This window comes from Alexandromys fortis, unplaced genomic scaffold (genome assembly GCF_014885135.2).
Source record: "Alexandromys fortis isolate MF-2015 unplaced genomic scaffold, M_Fortis_MF-2015_v1.1 scaffold_103, whole genome shotgun sequence".
NCBI classification, from domain to species: domain Eukaryota; kingdom Metazoa; phylum Chordata; class Mammalia; order Rodentia; family Cricetidae; genus Alexandromys; species Alexandromys fortis.
In genome coordinates, this window is record NW_026067978.1 from 3,714,839 (window position 1) to 3,723,667 (window position 8,829).

Below are 8,829 nucleotides of genomic sequence, written 5' to 3' on the forward strand. Positions count from 1 at the left end.
GGTCTCATTAACCTGGAACTCGCTGTGCAAGCCAGGCTGTCCGCTTAGCGAGTCCTAGGTATCTGTCTGCCTGCCTCCACCTCACAAATCACCATTGCTGGGATGACACACGTAGTCCATCATGCCCACCCAGGGTTTTACATGGCTCAGGGGATCTGAACTCAGGGCCTCACACTTGTAAGTGCTTGATTGAGCCCCTCCCCACTCTTTAATTTTGAGAGGGGGGTCTTGCTCTAGCCTAGAGTGCCCTCAAACCCCTTATATAGCAAACACCTATGTCTCTAGACTTATTTCCTTCTCCCTTCAGGATTACAGGCCTACTCCACCATGTCTAGCTCTCTTTTGATTTTGTGCTTTGGTAGAGATGAGCCTGGAACCCAGTCCTTCTGTACCAGCCTCCTGCGCACTGGGATTATACACATGTGTGACCAAATCGGTGCCCACGTTCAGAACAGAACCTTACTAGCTCAGGAGATCTTTTTATGTTTGTCATACTTATTAAAATGTGCCTTGATGTCTCTTGAGGGGTGGAGGTCAGATTGAAGGGTGACGTCTTAGATCATGGGACAAAGCAGGCTGGTGTGTTTTGAGGCCCAGAAAGAAGGAAACGAGGTCTTTGGGAGCAGGCACTTGAAGAGGATGTTGGCCTACCAGCTCTTTCTTGTTTCTCATTTGCTTCCTGCCCACATGAAGTGAGCACGCCTGCGTACATCCCACCATGACCCCCCCCCCTTCCCAGCGCTGTAGTTATCATTCCCTCACAGTACCCCATTTCCCAACCCTGCTTACATCATCCTGTTGTTCTACTCTGCTCTGCCGTGCACCCCCCTGGACACCGGGATTAAAGGCGTGTGTCACCAGCCCAGTCTGGAAGGTGGGTTTTTATTTTTCAGTGTGGGGTTTCATTTTTCTCTTTGTTTTGTTTGGAGACAGGGTCTCAACATAGTCCTCGATAGTCTCAAAGCTTCTGTGAAGCTGAGAGAATATTGATGTGTGTGTGTGTGTGTGTGTGTGTGTGTGTATAAAATTTTTATTTTTGTTTTTTTTTGAGGCAAGGTCTCCTCCCTGTATAGCCCTGATTGGCCTTGAACTCTGGCCCCTGAGTGCTGGGATCAAAGGCGTGGATTCTGCATTAAGAGAATGCAGGAGTCAACTTGGAGCCAACTTGATGACTAAGTCTTGGTCAATTTGAGCAATAGAAAATGACAATAACTCATCTGAACCTTTTAAATAAGAACACAGGATAGAGCCCTGTACACAGTGAATCTCAAGGAAAAACAAATAGAAAAAGATCAGCAGCCTCAGGAGTGAATGTCACAGGCAAGACCCCCATGTGGATGCTAAGCCTGGGATGAGCCGGCGCAGAGCAAGTGTCTGCATGCTTTAAACATCTTAACCTGGCAGGGTGTGATGGCTCACACTTGCAATCCAGCCCTTAGAGGATTTTAAATTCGCGGCTAGCCTGGGATGCAGTTGAGACTCTGTGTCAAAAACAAAACAAAACCCTATAAAATGAACAATTATTGAAGACATAGGTCATTTCTCTGAGATTCTCTTTCAAAGTATGTTATTTCAATATAACCAGGATCAGAGGGCCTGGAACAGCTCTCCAAGGTCAAGACCAGGAATAATAAGGAAAGATCTAGAGAGTCATATACCAGGAAAGGATAAAGTATAGAGATGTGCTGTGATCTCCATCTGGGCGCTGGCTCAGAATGGCCTTTTAGCCGTGTTAATGACACGGTTCTGGCTGTGGTTGTGGAGGGTGGGTAGCATTAGTGACAGGCAGGAGAAGCACATGCAAACTATTCTGTCTTGCTTTAGAGGTTTTTTTTAAAATAAAAAGGCAGTGAGACTGCTTTGTGGAAGTTTCTATTAATTTGTTTACATGTATTTGGTGTGTATGTGCGGGAAAGTGTCACTATTAGGGCATTTGTGCCATAGTACATATGTGGAGGTCAGAGGATAACTTGAGAGTCAGTCTCTCTCCTACTGTGGATTGGGGATTAAATTGGTGTTGTCAGTTTGAGTGGTAAGTACCTTTACCTGCTGAGCCATCCCAATACCCAAATAATTAAAAATTATTTTTTAATTAGCAAACACTATTCCATTTCATTATTGCATTATTGCAATAAAAATCGTTGATTCTCCCCACCATGACCACCGTGTCCCCCTCCTGTGGGTCCTTCCCCTTCTAGTCAGTGCTGTGTCTACATCACTCAGGGTGCTTTATTGCCCTCCTCCATACCCTCCCCCACAACACCGATTTCTCTGTCTCACGGTCCCCTTTCCGGTTTTATTATCTGCACCCACGCATGATGCACACATATCCTTCTAAAGAGGAAGAAGACCCACAGATCTGAGCCTGCTCATATGTTACTTCACCCTGGGAAGGAGCTGATACACAGCTGTGTCGCAACACACAGGCTCTGGGGAAGGCAGCAGCTGTCACAAGACCTGAGGATGAGAAGGGTTAAGTCTGTGGAGAGAAAGGAAAAAAGGCCCCAAAGGAGGGGGAGCACGGTGCTTTGGGGATGGGACAGGCTGGCGTGGCTGCAATGAGGAGGCGCTACTGGTGTCAGAAGAGGCTGGGAAGATGGGAGAGGCTCTTGGTTCCCAAGCCCATCAAGATCTAATTTCTAGAGCTATCAGTTAGTTCCAAATGGAGTGGCATTCATGCCGCAGAGAGGTTTTACATGGCATTGGGTATCAGCTTATGGGACCTTTGTGAGGTGTGAGTCAGATACACCCTGGAGAATACCAACAGAACTATTATTACTCTAAGAGGGTTACCTGCTAGCTTTGTTCATTCATACAGCTTAGAAACCCATTGTTGCCGTTGGCTGTGTATGTTCTGTTGGTAGCTAATTTGTTTTTGAGATTATGACTTGCTATGTTGCCCAGACTGGACTCCAACTCACAATCCTCCTGCCTCAGCTTCCTGAGTGTTGGGAGAATAGCCATGTGCCACTATGTTTTTGCTTGGTAGCTAATTTAAAAGTTTTTTTTTTCTTCTGTGTTGTGTATGATGTGTGGGTGGGCGAGTGTGTATTTGTGGAGTTCAGAGGGCAACCTCAGGTTTAATGTCCTTGTTTTCCACCTTTAGACGGGGTCTCTGTTTTTCAGCTCGGTATGTGCCAGGCTCCTTGCTTTTGGGCTTCTGGGATTCTCCTGTTTCTCCCTCCCATCTCTCCATAGGAGAACTGGTGTTTCTGACTCATGCAACCATACTGTTTTATGCAGTGCTGGGGATTCAAACTTGAGTCATCAGACTTGTGTGACAAATGCTTTATCCACTGAAACTTCTTCCCAACCCTGCCAAATATTAAAAAATAAATAAGAAATGTAGTGTTTGTGTGCATGTGCCATGCATGTGCAAACACTCCTGAGTGTGCATGCCTGTGTCACAGTGCTTGTGTGAACCACAGGACAACTTGTAGACATTGATTCTCTCCTTCCATCACGTGAGCACAGAAGACTGTCTTAAGTTGTCAAGTTTGGCAGCAGCTCCTTTACCCACCGAGCTATCTGGCTGCTCCCTCCCCGCTAGAACCTTAAAACATTTTAATTTTGAGATAGGCTCTTGCTAAATTACCTAGGCTGACTTTGAACTCACACTGTAGGACACACATACACACACAGACTCCATGAATTTTTTTTTGGTTTTTAATTTATTTATTTATTATGTATACAATATCCTGTCTGTATGTATGCCTTCAGGCCAGAAGAGGGCACCAGACCTCATTACAGATGGTTGTGAGCCACCATGTGGTTTCTGGGAATTGAACTCAGGACCTTTGGAAGAGCAGGCGATGCCATTTCTCCAGCCCCTTTGTTTGTTTTTTAAACACAGGGTCTTACTATGTAGTCCTGGCTGGTTTGGAAACTCTCTCTGTAGATCAGATTGTTCTCAGACTAACAGAGATCCATCCCCCCGCCTCTGCCTCCTGAGTGCTGGGATTAAAGGTGTGCACCACCACTGCTGGCCTCCACTGTAAAATTTTAAACCTTAATCCCTGAGTAGCTGGAACTTTGGGCCCGAGACCAGGCCCAGCTGGGAAAACTGTGTACGTAAAATATTTTAGTCAGAGAGCTGGGTGTGTGGTTCACACTTGAGCTACCACCATTGGTGCGTTAGTTTCTCTTCTCTTAGCTTTGAACAAATACTTGGCAGAAAAACAACCCAAGGGGAGAGGGAGTAATTCTGAGTTAGTTCAGAGAAATGCAGTCCCTCACAGCCAGGCAGGCATGATGGCAGGCATGGCTGGGTTCATAATGTTGGCACTCCAAAAATCATAAGACATGTCTCATTAGTTTGTATTCCTTGTATAGAGTTCTGGCTTAGTAATAACAACCTTAGTAATCATTCAAGATCTTGTGTACTGGCCTTATTCACTGGTATCTGCTCCTGGCTCCTCTTCTCCCTCTGTTTCCCCTTCTTCTCCCAAATGCCCCTTCTGCTTTTCTTGGTATGCATGTATGTGCGTATAAAATCCAGATTTCATGGATGAGAGAAAGCATTTGACATTCGTCCTTCTAAGTCTGGCTGCTTTTGCTCAGCAGCCTGCTCCCAGTCCCCGTCACTGTCTGTCCACCAGTTCCTGCTGTTCCGCAACAGTCATCCTCACGTGGACAACATCCCCAGCCTCCCACTCACGGGATCACATTATTCAGCCATTCCAACTACCTGTTCCTTTTCCTTTCGGTAACCTTGGTGAAGATCCAGATCCAGCCAGATGGGATATCATTCCTCGCTGTGACTTAAACATAGTGCAGCTCAGAACCAACGATGTCACATTTGCACAGAAGAAAAATGCAATGGGAATGATATTTGAAAGCCTTGGGGATCGTGACTGACCCCCACTTCTGTATCCCAGATAGTTTGCTTTCAGTATCAGGTCCCAGTTTTTCCCAGAGACATGAAACAGGCTGCTTGCTTGCAGAAGTTGAGGTCTTGATGGTGTGCTCCCAGGGTATATAGCATTAGCTCATCCTCCCAAGAGTAGGAGGGCAGAGGACTGGTCCAATCTCATCTTCACTTAGTCTGTCAATCCAGATAACCTTGGGCTCATTACAATCTCATAATAATAACAGAGCCATGCTCCCAGTGAAATCCCCGAACATCCAAACATTTAGGGGCGAGAAGAGGTGACATCCTGATTCCTGGAAGTCTTCCCTTCCCATGACATGCTCTGAGGACAGTAGGCATGCCACATCTTCTCATAGCCCAGTCCTGGTAAAACCCCAAGCTCCTGGGGATATGGTGCTTTAGAGTGGGGGTGACACTTTTTTCTTCTTAAATTGTCAGAGATTTTTCCCGATTTCTTTCTTTCTTTCATTCATTCATTCATTCATTCATTCTGAGAAAGGATCTCAGTCTGTAGCTCCAGCTGTCCTGGAGCTCACAGGGATCAAGATAACCTTGAATTTATAAAGATCTACCTGTCGCTGCCTCCTAAATGCTGGGATTAAAGGCATGCACCACCACCACCACAGAACATTGGCTTTTGATAAAGATCTTTGATCTCTAATCTAGTCAAAGATGGTATTCACCAGCATTTGAGAGGTAACTAGGATGTTAACCATTTATATAATGGGATATACTTAACCAGAAACATCCATACTTTTGATCTGTAGCTCTTTAGATACATTTTAGTGCAATAGCTCATCTATATTCTATTTTTAATTACAAAAAACATTGATCATTTCATTTCCTCAATTTTATGCTCATCAACAATTTGGAAAGTTAAGGTTCCTTCAAGTTCACGGGAAGTGAAATAATTTGTTGAAGGTTAAAAAACATGTACATGGAAGAGATAAATGGACACCAGCCGGTCTCAAACCTCAGTTCCCCATTCTCTGTGGGACCAGGCCTGGATACCCTCTGTTGGGCTTTGTCTTGGGCTAGTTACCTTTGACTCTTACGACTCACCGTGTGCTGTGGGTGCTTCATCTTGACTGGATGTTAAAGGTACTCTAGGCTTTGGAGTCACACTGCTTAGGGAAACTATGGGTGGGTTGAGAGAGCTTCCAGAGGGTGTCGGGTGAGCTCCCTTCCCTTCTTCTCTGTAAGTACCCCAACCTCCTATACTAGACCCCTCCTTTGAAGGCTTCTCTCCCTGATAAAAACCTGCACACTTGCCTGTCACTCACCCTTTGTCTGTCTCCCCTTTTGGCCAGCCCCCACACAGGCAAGGGCTCTGCCAATGGAGAGTTCTTTCTTTCTCTGGGGATTTTGACCCACTCTTTGTCACTGGGAGGGTGACCTTTAACATATGATCTCTGCCTCCACCTCTCCAGTGCTGGGTTGACAGGCCTAGGTCACTGAGGTCACTGTGCCTGCTGTCAGCGATCCTGTGTTACTATTGTCATTGTTTGAAGGCTCCTTGCTACTTAGTCATTCTTTCATCACTCCGCCCCCGCTTTCTGTTCTTTGATAGACGAATGTGCTATAATTAGTCCATTAGGGGTGTGGTAAACCACTTGCTGAGCAGTTGTGAGCACCTGAGTTTGAATTTCCAGAGTCCACATAAAGCTGTATGCTGTAGTATATCTGTAACCCCACTATTCCAACAGTGAGGAGAGCGAAAAAGACACCAAACTCTCGGGAAGTTCATGGACTACACACACACCTCACACACATCACACACCATACACACATCCCCCACATACACCACACACACACATACACCATACACCACACATCACACCATACACACACCACACACATACACACACACACCTTACATACCACACACACACACTTAAAAAAATGGTCTACTTGCCAGGTGGTGGTAGCACATGCCTTTAATCCCAGCCCCCGGGAGGCAGAGGCCCGTGAATCTCTTTGAGTTTGAGACCATCCTAGTCTACAGAGTGAGTTCCAGGACAGTCAAGGCTACACAGAGAAACTCTGACTTGAAAAACAAACAAACAAACAAACAAACAAACAACACAAAAAAACCCAACAACAACAAAAAATAGCCAGCTTGTCTTAGGTGCTGTTCTATTGCTGTGAAGAGACACCATGACCAAGGCTACTCTTATAAAAGAAGACATTCAACTGGGGGCTTGCTTATTGTTTTTGGAGACTTAGACCATTACCATCACAGCAGGAAGTGTGGTGGCCAGTAGGCAGACAGAGCTGGAGAAATGGCTAGAGCCCTACATCCTGATCCTCAGGCAGTAGACAGAAAGAGAACTTGGTCTGGTTTGGGCTTTCGATGTGTCAAGGTCCTCTTCCAGTGACACCCTCCTCCTACAAGACCGGCCCATCTCCTAATCCTCCTAATTCTTCTCAGACAATTCCACTCCCTGGTGATGAAGCATTCCAATTTATGAGCCTCTGGGGACCATTCTCATCCAAAACCACTACACAGCTCATAACCATGCAATGATTTTAAGTATGTAAGCAAAGGCAAAGAGTCACGTTTCACGTTTCTCACTTTAAATCTAGTCAGGAGTGGTTGTGGTCAGCGAGGAGGCACGTCACAAGCAGAGACAGGCCAAACAACAGGCCTCTTGCAACACACACTTAGCTTGGTTAGGAATGCAAGGGAAAAGCTCTACAAAGAACTTAAGAGTCACGGTAAGCCTGGGCATCGGCTCCGTTAGTACAGTGCTCGCCTCGTCTGCACAAGGCTCTGGGCGCCAGCCCCAGTTATTTTGTTTTCCCACAATGCTTTTATCCAGCTGTGGCTCACATCATTCCTTTAGTTTGCTTTTTGCTCTGCTGGGGATTTACCCTCAGGTCTTCCACATGCCAGCCAACAGCTTTGCCCCTCTTTGTGTTCACCTTTTATTTTGGCGACAGGCTCTCACTAAGTTGTTGCTCAAGCTGACCTCGAACCCCCTCTATAAACAGCACAGGTAGATGTTGAACTTGTCATTCTCTTGCCTCAGCCTCCTGTGTCACTGGGATTATAAGGCCCGCACCTCCGGGCCTGGATGGCTCGCCTATTTGTTTTTTTTCAAGAAGCTTTTGCTCATTGGTAAGTCAGAGTTACCTAGCAGTGTGCTCTAAGTCAGGTGGCATGCTGGCTTTTTTTGATGCATCATTTTAATTACACGAGATGTGTTTTTCTAACTTTCTCCTATGTTATGTTAATCTTTTCAAGCACAAAAGATGCTTGGGACAAATGCCCAGGAGGGCTACACGTGTCAGGACTTCCACGCTACAAAACTGTCTTTGGACATGGAACACAATAGCAGCGTGCCTGAGGAGAGCACTGTCTTTTTAAAACCCTCCCCCAGCCAAATGTTATTTAAAAAGTAGGTCAATAATCCTTGCTGAGGATGAAATCTCTTTCTCCACTGGAGGGAGAGGAAGGGAGAGGGAAGAGGGGAGGAGAAGGAGTAGACAGGCAGGGGGAGAGGAAGGGAGGGAAGGAGAGATGAGGGAGGGGTGAGATGAGAGGGAAGGGAAGGGAAGGAGGAGGAAAAGAAGGAACGAGTATAGATGGGAAAGCCGTTCCTTTCGGGTAGCAATGAGAACGTGTCTTCTCTGAAAGATGGACATACAATGCAAACCTCCAAAGAAGCTTTTATCTCTGACTCCTCAGATCGCCAGGGCAGCAGAGTAACTAACTTATGGGAAATTATTTTTTAAACATTTGGGGGATAAGTTTTGACTCTGTGGCTGGACAAAGTTAAGGCCACTTTCTTCCTTCAGGGCACACTTTCTAAGCCTGACGCTGCAGAAATCCTTTCTGGACATAGGGAAAGCAACCACTCTTTCATTTGTGGGATTTCCAGGGCATCGGGTGTGTGTGTGTGTGTGTGAGGTGCACCATCCATTTTCTTTAAAAAAAAATATTTATTTACTATTAA